Source organism: Benincasa hispida, chromosome 8, assembly GCF_009727055.1.
Source record: "Benincasa hispida cultivar B227 chromosome 8, ASM972705v1, whole genome shotgun sequence".
NCBI classification, from domain to species: Eukaryota; Viridiplantae; Streptophyta; class Magnoliopsida; order Cucurbitales; family Cucurbitaceae; genus Benincasa; species Benincasa hispida.
The window spans coordinates 47211491-47225739 of NC_052356.1; positions in this window are offsets into that span (position 1 = coordinate 47211491).

Sequence of the window (14249 nt, forward strand, 5' to 3'; positions counted from 1 at the left end):
ATATGAGTAAATGCCAGAATTAAATAACATTTATTTATTCATTGAACAATATGTATCTTTACAAAACAACCAGACTCTGGGAGAATTAGGACACCAATCCCAACAAGCTACACAAGATGAAATTTACTCCTTCTCCGAGGCAGGGGTAAGTAGATAAATTGCTCCCTTAAGGGCTGATTCCGAGTCTTGAACAATGTGACGCCACACCATCTTCTAGCCTGAGAGGGGTTCAGTCATAGTAGGATTATAATCTACTGTTCATTTGAGGGATCGGTGGTACTTAAGAAATTAGATGTAACTACAGGGAAAAACGGTAATTTGGTCTAGCTATACTTACGAGCAATTTGTGAAGGGTCATCGTACTATTGATTGGTTATATCCAATGGACACAAAATATATCTGTATTATGAAGAGTGCAGTTGTCAGTCTTTAATGGATTGCTTGATATTTAACGGATGGTGAATAATGTAATTAAAGAGTTTAATTAATTATTCATGTTACGTTGGAGCTTCAAGCTACAGATCCATGAGGTCCCTTGGTAGCTCAATAGGATTTAGTTGAGAATCAATTTTTGGATTAATTTGAATTTTTCAAATTAATAGAGGGAATATAATTAAATTGTTTTAATTATATGAGATATAATTGTCATAATGTATTTGATACATTATAGCTTAATGGGAGTAAATAAATATTTGAATTAGATTCAAATGTAGTTTCTATGAATTGGATTAATAGTTGTTAACTTTAATATAAATATGATTTATATTATATGTCATATAATAGAGAAAATAAACTATAGTTTATATTGTATGTGATACAATGTTAGAGTTCAAAGTGGGTATGAATATTTCATCTCTTTCATAAATGATTATCCAAGGTTTGGGTATCTCTTCCTAATGCAACGTAAGTCTGAAGCTCTTGACAAGTTCAAGGAGTATAAGGCTGAAGTTGAAAACTTGTTAGGTAAGAAGATAAAAACACTATGATCTATTCGTGGTAGAGAGTATATGGACCTCCAATTCCAGAACTATATGATAGAACATGGAATTGGGTCTTAACTCTCGGCCCCTGGTACACCTCAATAGAATGGTGTATTAGAAAGGAGAAATAGAATCTTGTTAGATATGGTTTGGTCTATGATGAGTTATGCTCATCCTTCAGACTCGTTTTGGGGTTATGCAGTGGAGACTGCATGTTATATCCAAACAATGTTCCCTTCGAAGAGTGTTTCAAACACCTTTTGAGTTATGGAGAAGCCGAAAAGGTAGTTTACAGCACTTCAGGATTTCAGGCTGTCCGACACATGTGCTAGCGACTAACCCAAAGAAGTTGGAACCGCATTCGAAGGTTTGCCTCTTTGTAGGCTACCCCAAGAAAATGAGAGGTTGATACTTCTATGATCCAAGTGAGAACAAAGTGTTTGTTTCCATAAATGCTATCTTCTTAGAAGAAGACCACATGAGAGATCATAAGCCACAAAGTAAGCTCGTTTTATGTGAGATCTCAAGTGAGACTGGGACTACTGAGGGTTCAACAAGAGTTGTTGAATAGGCTGACAGATCAACAAGAGTTGTTGAGGTCAGGATGTCTAGTCAACCAGCTCAAGAGTTGAGACTGCCTCGACGTAATGTGAGGGTTATGAACCCACCGGATAGTTGCATGGGTTTGACTGAAGCCCAAAATGTCATTATGAATGATGGAGTCGAGGATCTGTTGTTTTTTAAGAAAGCAATAGAGGATGTTGACAAAGATGAATGAGTTAAGGCCATGAACTAGGAAATGGAGTTTATATACTTCAATAACGTTTGGGAGCTTGTTAATCCACCTAATGGGGTAAGACCTATTGGGTGTAAGTGGATCTATAAGCGAAAGAAAGGTGTAAATGGAAAGGTGCAAACCTTTAAGGCTAGACTCGTGGCAAAGGGTTATACCTAGGTTGAGGGAGTTGACTATGAGGAAACTTTCTCACCCGTTGTCATGCTGAAGTTTATCAGGATTCTCCTGTCCATAGCCACATTTTATGATTATGAAATATGAAAATTAGACGTTAAGACTGCCTTTCTTAATGGTAATCTTGAGGAGACAATCTATATGACTCAATCAGAGGGGTTCATAGTTCCAAATCAAGAGCAAAGAGTTTGCAAGCTTAATAGGTCCATTTATGGGCTGAAACAAGCATCTAGATATTGGAACATCAAATTTGACACCGTTGTCAAGTAGTTTGGCTTTAACCAGAACGTTGATGAGCCTTGTATTTACAAGAAGATCATCAACAGCTCAGTAGCTTTCCTGGTACTGTATGTGGATGATATCCTACTCATTGGGAATGATGTGGGGTATCTGACTGACATAAAGAGTTGGCTAGCTGCCCAGTTCCAAATGAAAATTTGGGTGAGGCATAGTATGTTCTAGGGATCCAGATTATTCGAGATCATAAGAACAAATGGTTAGCCCTATCTCAGGTATCGTACATTGATCAAATGTTGATCAAGTACAGGATGCAGGATTCCAAGAGGGGTTTGTTACCCTTCTGGCATGGAATTTTTTTGTCTAAGGATCAATGTCCTAAGACACCTCATGAGATTGAGGAAGTGAGATGGATTCCATATGCTTCTGCTATAGGAAGCCTAATGTATGCAAAGTCATGTACCAAACTCGACATTTGCTATGCAGTAGGGATTTTCAGTCGGTATTAGTCCAATCTAGGATTTGATCACTGAAAGGTGGTCAAGACGATCCTCAAGTATCTTTGGAGAACGGGGACTACATGGATTCTGACTTTCAAACCAATAGAGATTCTCGTAAATCGACATAGGGGTCAGTGTTCACTCTGAATGGAGGGGTTGTAGTCTAGCGAAGCATTAAACAAGGATGCATCGAGGACTTCACTATGGAAGCCAAATACGTAGCCGCTTGTAAAGTAGATAAGGAGGTTGTTTGGCTGAGGAAATTCCTTTTAGATTTGGAAGTTGTTCCGTATGGATTTTCCTATCACTATTTATTGTGATAACAACGTGGTTGTGGCAAATTCGAAGGAGCCTTAGAGTCATCATCGAGGTAAGCACATAGAATAGAAATATCACCTAATTAAGGAGATTGTGCATCGCGGTGATGTGATAGTCACGAAGATCGGATCAGAGAAAAACGTTGTTGATCCCTTTACAAAGGCCCTCACAGCTAAAGTGTTTGAGAATCACCTAGAGAGTCTGGATCTACGGGACATGCGGCATCTTGTCTATGGCAAGTGGGAGATGATACTGGAGTATGCTCTAGTTTATTATATGTTGTACATTTTTATATTGTATTGTACATTAGTTTCTCGAGTCCTTAGGACAAGTGGGAGATTGTTAGGATTGGTGTCCTAATTCTCTCAGAGTTTTGTTGTTTTGTAAAGATACACATTGTTTAATGAATAAAATAAATGTTATTTAATTCTGGCATTTACTCATATCCAATAAACAAAGCTTCTTGGTTAGTAAACTTAAGCATGTATACGTGATATACAAGTGGATCATGACTTAACTGATAACCTAAATAGGCTTGTAGTATAAGGATTAAGGTGGGATACCTGATCTTGGTGACACTATGGATATGGCCCACTTTGTAGAAGTTTGCAAATGTTGTAAACTACAACAGATGGTAGATCCTAACCATTCATGTGGAGATGGCTTGGGCGAGCTACTAAACAATAACGATTTACTAAACGATAGCTTGGGCAAGCTAAACGATCGTGTAGTATTTCCTAAGAGATAACTTGCCTAAAATATACGATCGTGTAGTGTTTGTAGGCTAAAGACACTGAGGTATGCGATGAGCTAAATGATCACATAGCTTTTGCTAGACGATCACTTAACTTTAGCTAAATGATTGGGCATCGACCTATACGATAGGTCTCCACCATCTCCCACTTGCTCAATCGTGTACACGATCGTTGTTTCCTCCTTCGTCTGTTTCATACCAAGTTGAAACAGAGCCCACCCTCTGGATTCTCACACCGAGAATACTAAGGTAACCTTCTTGGTGGTGTTATACTCAACTCGACACCGTTGAGGCTATGTGGAGTCCGTTCGTGTTGCTAAGGAGGTCGTGATCAAGGAGATCTCTGAGGATAAGCACGAAGTGTTCATGCGGTGTTGTAATTGTGTTGTTTGAGCGTTTGAGGTTGCTGTGTTCGACCGTTTGTGGGCAAGAAGTGTGGAGACAAGTCGACAAATGTTTGTAGAGTTTTCTCCTTGTTCATTTGTTGTTCATGCTGAAATTTTTGTATTAATTGCATAACTGTATGTTTTTGTACGACTGTAATTTGTAATGTTCATTCATGATTGTAATTTGGAATGATCTTATTTCCGCTGGTCATGAAAATCTCAGATATTATTTCCTTCACCCTTGATGCACAATCTCTCGGATGAGATGATATTTTCTGCTCTATGTGCTTCCCATGCCTGTGACTTCTAGGCTCTTGGGAATTAGCCACAACATCACTATTATCACAATAAAGAGTGATGGACTTTGAAATGTGTGGAACTATTTCCAGATCCATTAGGAATTTTTTGAGCCACATAGCTTCCTTAGTAGCTTCATAAGCCGCTATGTACTTAGCCTCCATAGTGGAGTCAATAATACCCTTCTACTTGGTGCTCCTCCAGACTACTGCTCCTTTATTAAGAGTGAACACTGATCCTTATTTGGATTTCTTAGAATATTTATCAGTCTGGAAATCAGAGTCCGTGTTTCATGTAAGGATTAGATCCTTAGAACCATATAATAGCATGTAGTCTCTCATTCTCCGTAGATACTTGAGGATGTTCTTAACGGTAGTGCAGTGATCAAATCATGTATTAGATTGATTTCTACTGACTTTCTCTACTGCATAGCAGATGTTAAGTCTAGTACATAACATCGCATACATCAGTGATAACTTGTAGAAATACAAGTTATTGTCTCTTAAAGGTTGGAACAATTAAAATTTTTAGTGATAAAAATGCATAGAATTCCCTACATATCATCAACTCATACAAAAGTAGCTTTCTTGATAAATCTGCTTCACTAACGCATCTTATGATAGGAATTCAAGAAATTTCACTAAGTGTTACAGACCAAGCTAACACAAGGGCATGCATCCAGAGATGTTTAACGTGGAAGAGATACATTGGCTCGCGTTTTTTATGTCAAATCACTAGTTGTAGGTATGGGCATTTGACTGGTGTCGTCTAAATAGCTCAGAGATGGCAGGCGGCTGACCAGGGTATAGAATTTAATGCAAATCTTGTCACAAGTTGCTAAAGAAATGCCTATAAATAGAAAAGCTTGCTACCAAAGAAAAAAGGGAAAGACAACATTAGAAAACTGTGACAATTGAAATAGTTAGTAGAAGTTCTATTGCTGTAAGAAGAAGATAGGAGGAAAAAATCCATTGTCATCGTTGATCACGAGAAGAGAAGTTGTTGAAGATTAAGCTCGAGAGAGGATTCTTCATCATTTATTTCTATGTTGGTTGTAACAAGCACTAAAATCAAGCCAAAAAGGACAAAAGATTGAACTCTACGGTTTGGCTTCATTCTTTTACTTCTTACTTCGCTATACATTTCATTTGATTGAGTTGACATTGTTATAAAAACACTTATGTAGTTGTCGATTGCTTGACTTGATATGTACTTGGATTCCATGCTTTAATCATCTTGATCACTTGATTGAAGTTATTAAGTAGTTAAACCATTCGAGAGAGTAGCTTAACTATAGAACGCATTGATTCAGAACATATAGTAGGTTTAGAGATAAAAGTACTTGCATTTCTACCTATTTTTGTGACTAATGCATGCACCCTAAAGATAGGAATACATGTGACATTTCATTGAGAAATGTTGAACAATATGATCTAATGAACGGAAACCCTAAGGCATACACATACATTTTGTTTGCAAGTATGCAACCAGATTATCTTCATCTCATTCTCACCACATTCACACACACTTGATCATCTTACTTGGAATCAATGCATATCCCAAACACTTAGTGCCATTCAACCATAAATCCCTATTTTCCCCTTGAACTTCTGTCTTCTTTTATGTGGGCACTGAGGTTGGTGTAAATACTTTTCACTCACATTAATCTAGGAATTCTCTACAATTGAGGAAAACGAAGGGACTACGTTGGACTATCCTGAAATCTCTATGTTCGACCCTAGACTTACCAGGAAACTTAAGTTAGATTTATACTTGGATCTGATTTAGGAAAGCTTGTATGCATTACACAAGGTGTGCTTGTAACCATTTCAACGTATCACCTACTTTTCTTACTTAAAAGAAGTGATCCATCATTCATCTACATTCATCTTATTCACTTATTGTCATCCTTCATCATCATCCATAGCACTTTTATATTCAAATCACGAGGCGAACAAGTTTTCGGCACCGTTGCCGAGGATTTTAGCAACAAAACTAACCAGAATTTTGTTTTTGTTTCTTTTGTAGAAAACTTTTAGCCAAAGAAGTATTACAAGCCAAGCATAAACTTGTAAACGTTTTATGGGCAGGAAGGGTACTCCTGAACTCGTCTACAACCTCGAGGTTGAAAGAACATTTAGACAAAGGAACTGATCTAATCTTCGTCGAAGGTTAAGGCAACAACAATAACAGCAACAACAATAGATGGCGGACTGACCAGATGATCGGAATTTAGCTCAGCAATTAGCAAATGTTACCCTAAATCCAGTCTTGATGGCAAAAAATAGCACGCGTCTAATGCGAGAGTACACGTCAGTATTATTGTATGAATTTTTGCCCGCAATCATATATCCAACGCCTGATTGGACAAGATTTGAAATGAAATCAGTAGCACTCCAAATGCTACAAATAGTAGGACAATTCTGAGGCACCCATGCTCATATGAAACGCTCCTTGGAAACATGTAACTTATTTATGTTTCTTGGAATCACACCAGAATCTATCAGACTGTCCCTATTGAACCACGTATTATCCTTGATTGTTCAGATGGAAACTTTCTATAGAGGGATTGAATAGACCTTCCCAAATAGTAGCAAATGTAGTCACAACTGGTGGCATAATGGATAAATCATATAATGAAGCTAAGGAAATCTTAGATCGTATCGCCAAGCATAATATGAAGTGGGTTGATGATACTTATGATTCCAGAATAGATGGTAGATAGCATTCTCATGCGATTGACTATAATGCAATGACCACTCTCGGCACAGGTGGTTGCAATGACGAACTTGTTGCAAAATCTATCAATGGTAAATACAGCACGGACTTAAAAGGAGCATCGGATGGACGTATTCACGCAGCCCATGGCTAGCTATGTGGGTTGTGGAGAACCTCACTTCTACACTGATTGCCCGCAGAACCCACAGTCATTCTGTTTCATTAAAAACAACCTATTCTCAAATAAATACAACCTTGGATGGAGGAACCATCCAAATTTTTCTTGGGGAGGTCACCAACAAGAGCAAAAACATCCTGGAATGCATTAATAGCCTAGGTAGAGGCCGCTACCTAGATTCCAGCAGCAACATCAGACCTTAAATAGAAGAGGCCATGCATCGAGTTCAACATCTCCACTTGAGAATCTATTAAAGGAATATATAATTCAGAATGGTACGTTATTGAAGAGTCAGGCAACATTAATCCGGAACTTGGAGATGCAAGTGGGGCAAATTGCAAGCAAGTAAGGAATCGGCCGCATGGAGTATTGCCTAGTGACACTGAAGTCGCAGGAAGTAACAACAGAAAAGAACAATGTCATATGGGGACATTGCGAAATGATAGACCTTTAGTTGTGTGAACCCTGAATCCTAATTTCTTTACTTGGGTACATTCCCTATTGAGATTAGTGTGATGAGTAGGTTGATGTGGAAGCCAGTGTGGAATGATAGAGAAAAGAGTGGAGATTTGAAGAAAAGAGGGAATTTGGAAGCTTAACTTTTGGGGAAACATTTGGAAATTTGGCTAAGTATAAATTTTATGTGTAGATGCATTGGAAGGGTGGTGTTGATGCGTTGGAAGAGTGGTTGGGGATGGCATGCGGCTAAAGGAAGAAAGATGGAGGTGATGCATTGGAAGGCAATCCATGCGTCGAGAGCCTTGACCAGCACTCCTGCCATGCGTCGAGCAGCCTCAGTCAGCACCCCTGCCATGCGTCGAGTAGCCTCGGAAAACGCCCTTGCAATGCGTCGAACAGCCTCGGCCAAACGCCCTTGCCATGCGCCACGCCCAAGCGCCACGCACAACCCATGCGACCAAGCAGCCTATGCAGCACGCCTATACGTTGGTGGCCAGCACCACGTGCCCATGCCAAGCAAGTCGTGCAATGCTTCCTAGTAAGCCATGCGTCGAGGATGGACGGTCACCCTATGCGTTGGTGATGGTTAGCTCATTGCGATGGCTAAATTGGATTGCGATGGCTAAGTTGAATTGTAATAATAGTGAATTGGCTTGCTATGCGTTGATGATAGCCTAGGCATTGAGTATGGACTATGCGTTGAACATCCAAGAGTTGAACGCATACAAAGGATGAGATCACCTGGGAAACGTCATCAAACCATGTGTCTTCTTGGAAGGAAAGCCTTAAGCCTTAAGAATTTGAGGTGGTGGCATCAGATTGGCGGATCATGCGTTGGCAACATGGGAGGAAGACACTTAGCTTGCGTTGATCACAACATTGCATTGATGGGGTGAGAAAGAGACACTTGGGCATGCAGCCAAGTAGGTGGTGTCAACTCTGGAGAAAGTTTGGACGCCTATAAATAGAGCCAAGAGACTTCATTTTTAGATCACAATTCAAAAATATAGTAAAAAGAGTGGGAGTGTTGAGTAAACCTTGCGTTGGAGCCAAATCAATGCGTTAGTCATAGAATTTCAAAGAGGACGCATTAGACAGTGAAGTCTGCAAAGGACGCATCAACTTGAGACGAGGAGTTCTCCCAATTTACTCATGCGTTTGGAGTGATTCCAAAGTCACCTGAAATCTCTGAGAGTGTATTTTTCAAGGCAGGGCTGCCAGAGGAAAAGCTCGAAGGGATCGGGCTGGAAACTGACAAAACAACAGAAGGGTCAAAATGTTGGATCAGTTTGGGCCAATCTTGAAGATTCTGCTATTCCGGCCAAACCACAAGGAGTTCTGAGCTCAAAATTTAGGTAAGCGTCCTGAGATATTTTAGAATATGTTTGTAGAAGGAACTATCTCAAAGTAAGGTTTATAACTATGAGTAATCTAAGCTATAAATTGAATCTGAATTCTAGGGGTGAAAAGGGAGCCCGAGGTAGAAAAGGGAGCTACTAGGGTGAAAAGCTCCTAAGCAATTAAGGTGAGTGGCTAAAACGTTTTAACTAAAATATTTGCTTAAATTTTTTTATTACAACGTGTTCTAGAAAGCATGTTTTAAAGAAGATTATTCTCATGCCAGCTACTTTACAAAGTGATTTCGCACACCATGAGTTATGTTTTAAACGCATGCATGTGTGAGAAATTGTTGAAAAGTATTATATGTGTTAAATATACTCAGCATGCGTTAGTACTTTTAAAGCCATGTTTTTATATGTGTTATACTTTACATGCTTTAAAGAGAAAGTCATTTATGACTAGTTTTACTTAAAACGAGATACCGAAGGACATTTGAGAAGGTATCCGCCCAACTAGATACTAAAGGACATTTGAGAAGGTATCTATTGGTACTGAAGGACGTTTGAGAAGGTACCAAACCAACCAGATACTGAAGGATGTTTGAGAAGGTATCTGAATAGAAGTACCTAAGGTATGACAGTACTTAGTATGGCCATGTGCTCGTAGGTAGTTAGAGTCAGAGATTGAGCAAAAGGGTTCTCTCTTGACTAGCAGTTGGTGTTGAGATTGTTTTATCCACAGTAAGAGTTATTCTCAACTGAGAAATAGTTTTATTGTTTATGATTAAAACAACTTTATATGTTTTATGCTTGGAAAATGTTTATGCAGTACAAGTACTGTAAGCTTATATTTAAGTTAAACTCTTTATTGAGATTTTGCATGAGAATCAATTATCTTTCTTAAGTCGCTCACTGGGCGCAAGCTCACCCCGTTTTCAAATGTTTTCTTCACCCCCCCCACCCCCATAGGTAGCGGTCAAATCCTTTGAAGATAGCTTTGCATCTGCTCTGCCACTAAAGGATAAAAAGATTTACAACCCGTCTATTTAGGTGGTTACTGTTAATATTATACACATGTTACTGTTGTTCATATAGAGACTAGGGTTTTTGGGTTTTGGGATTTGTGAATTTAGTGTTGTAATGACTCTAAATATGTTATGTTTCTGAATTAATAAATTTTGGCCTAAAGATATTCCACTGTATATGAGTTTTATATTGGTATAAGAGTTATCCCATAACAGTTAGTAAGCAGTAAGTGTCAGCCACAAGGTTGATAATTGTTGTAGTCACGCTCTTTCCTAGGCTAAAAGGGTGGTCTGGGGTGGGGTGTGATAAGTTAAGAATAGGATAAACCCAAGAAATGATAGTAATCCTTCAGCATTTGAGAATACAATGCAAATAATGGCATTTAAAAGAGAACAACAAGAAAGAGCACCTGGCTCTATAAGTCATTCAAAACCAAGCACGTCTAATGCGGGGGCACCTGCAGTGTAACTGAGTGCACCATTCCCCTGATGCCTACAAAAGAAGAATGACGAGAAACAATTCAAGCGCTTCCTTGAAGGTCTTAAGCAATTGCTTATCAACATTCCCCCTATAGAAGTGTTAGAACAAATTCTAAGTTATATAAAATTTTTTAAGGATTTTTTTAACAAAGAAAAGAAAGATCAGTGAGTTAGAAGCAATAGTGCTAATGCAGGAGTGTAATGCATTGATCAACAACAACATTCTTGAAATGCAGAAAGATCCAGGCAGTTTTATTGTTCTTGCTCAAATGGAGGAATAGATGTAGAGAATGCATTGTGCAATCTTGGAGTAAGTATTAACCTCATGCCCCTTTCGATCTTCAAGAATCTTGAAATTGATAAAGCTCAACCTACTTTGTAACGCTTCAGCTTACTGGTAGGTCTATCACGTATCCCGAACAAAAGGTTAAAGAAGTCTTGGTAAAGGTTGACAAGCTTATATTTCCCGTGGACTTCATCATCTTAGACTATGAAGCTGATCAGGATGTTTCAATCATCCTTGGATGCTCATATCTTGCAACCGAAAAAGGATTGATAGATGTGCATTAAGGGAAGCTCACCATACATGTGAATAACCAGGAAGTTAAATTTAATGTATTGAATGCATTGAGGTTCACAGATGCTACAAAGTAATGTCGACTTATCGACTCAACTGAACTACATGAAGAAGAAGAGATGGAACAAGTTTGCGAGGTCCATGCATTGGGTGAGACTATGAGAAGATTTGAACCACCAAGTCTGGATGAATGGCAGACGAAACCAACGCTTCCTTCCCTAGAAAAGCAACCAACACTCGAATTAAAACCTCTCTTTGACTATTTAAAATACGCTTTTCTTGGAACAATAATACTTTACCTTTTATTATTTCAACTAATCTTTTTCAGTCTAATGGGCTTTCTCTTTTGCAGCAAAAAGGGAGAAGAATATCCACTTCTCTGTTAACCTCCCACATGTCAAAAAAAAAAAAAAAAAAAAAAAAACAGAGAGAGAGAAAAAAAAAGGGAGGGAAGTTATTTTATTAACTCCCTCCCTTTAGTTTGAATTTAAATTAAAAACTTAATTTTATTTTAAATACAAATATATTATAACTAATTTATTATATAACTATAACTTAATTTTATTTTAAATAAAATTATATAATAATTAATTTATTATATAACAATATTTTAGATCAAAATATAACACATAACCTATAGTTTATATTATATGAAATAAAATATAACCTATAATTTGTATTTCTCTCAATAATGACATTTAATATAAATCAAATTTATATTTAATGCAATTATATAAATCCAATTCATATAATTAATATTTGAATTATATTCAAATATTTAATTCCTCTCATAATAACCTTTATATTATAATGCATTATATACATTATATTAATTACATTACATATAATTGATTTAAATTAATTATATCATATATAATTAATCTCTCAATTAATTTGAATAATTCAAATTAATCCAAGATTAATTCTCAATAATCCCAGTTGAGCTACAGAGAAGACCTTATAGACCTGTAGATTGAAGTTCCAATAATATTTGAATAATTAATTAAACTCCTCTAGTTAAATTACTCAACATCCATTTATTGTCAGTCACTCCACTAAAAATCGATAGTTGCACTCTTCACACTACGGATATATTTTTGTGTCCATTTGATATAACCAATCAAGAGTGCAATGACCTTCCACAAATTGCTCATAAGTGCAGTTAAGAAAGCAATGCCCCTGTAGTTATATCAATCTCCTTAAGTACTACTTATCTCTCTAATGAACAACAAGTCATAGTCCAACTATGACTTCCAACTATGACTTAACCCCTCTCAGGCCAAAAGAAAGTGTATGACGCCAGATTGTTCAATCCTTGGAATCAGCCCTTAAATGAGTAATTTATCTACTTATCCAAACGTTAGGGAAGGAGTGAATTTCGTCTTGTGTATTTATGTTCTCAACTCTCTAATCAAATGAATCCCCAAAATGATAGACTTATTGAGTCACCAATCTGGCCACTCTCACCTATATAAATCAAAGGACCACATTCATAGACAGGAGTTCACAACTCACTTAGGATTCAGGTCATATGACCTATAGTCATTCTGATGAAATGTAAGTCTCTATTATGAACGGCGTTATATAATGAGACTAGTCATTTCGTAGTCCATTCTTATACAAACTCTTTTATAGAATACCCCCATTCACATGTCTCCACATGAATGATCAAGATAAGATCATTTGTAGCACTTTACAACAAATATAACATCTACAAAGCAGGTCATATTCATAGTGTCATCAGGATAAGGTACTCAGCCTTTTTCATCTACTTCGCACCATTTGGGTTATCACTTAAACATGATCTATCTATATGTCTCTACATACATGTTTAAGCTAAAGATGCTAACTTTGGAGTTACATTATTGGTTTGTGGGTTAATGATACTAAATATTGAATAAAACATCTCATATTTTATTAGATAAATAAAATGTTTGTATATTACAATTACAAAATACATCTACCCACAAAATTTAGGACATCAACATCAACAATATCAACATCTATCTGTGATAGACATTGATAACTATCTAAAAGCAACGAAACTCAAATCTAGTATTCAACTTCAGGAGTAGATCTATTTTAACACCAAAACTTAATGGTTGTTATCTCACGATCTTTAACTTTATCTGAAGATAACTTTGAAATGATATCTTGGACATCTCTAGAAGTGACCATGGCATCCGTGCTCCAATGACTATGCTATGATGTCAGTCATGGATGGGAGAGCTCAAACTGGATGTTAAAGACATTACAATGGCGGGAAAAAGTGGAAAGGTCTGGCAGTGAAAAAGGGTTGTGACTTGGGATGGGGTGCGAGGCTAGAAACTTATTACGTTTCGGCTACACGAAGACTATGGGTGCTGAGTCCGCTGACTATAAAAATCGCGGTTTCCAAATTTTTTTCCATTTTATTTTTTAAAATAAAACGAAAAAGAATTATATAGAGGAGGAGAAATCCCCTTAATTAAATTAATCTAATTAAATTTAATTTAATGAATAAGAAAGTGAGTAGCTATCAAATTTAATTAGTTTAATTGATTAAATTTAAAAAATAAATGGGAGTTATCCTACTTTTTGAGATAACACAAAAAGAGATTTTTTTTTTTTTTTTTTCTATATGCGATTGGATTCGCAACTTCTTGTAGAGAAAAACTCTTCCTTATCTCCTTTCCTCCGTCTCAATAAATTTTACAGGGATTGAGTTCTCAGTAAAAATATCTCACAAATTTCAATTCCCTACTTTCTTTCAAAGTCGGTTTGCACAAACTGATCCTTGTCAGGAGAATAGTGGGAAACCCGATGGTGGCGTCACATTCACGTTCTAGAGGAGATCATGATGTTATACGTTGAGGATAAAGAATAAATATGGGAATTCTTGAAAAGTGTCTTCAAAGGTAAGTTGTTTTTTCTTTTGTAAAATTAACTTTTAATTCATATTTAATCTTTACTGCATTGTGAATGCATATTATGTTTTCCATTTTGTGTTGAAAATTTTAAAACAAAATTAAAAGTAAAGTGGTCATAGCT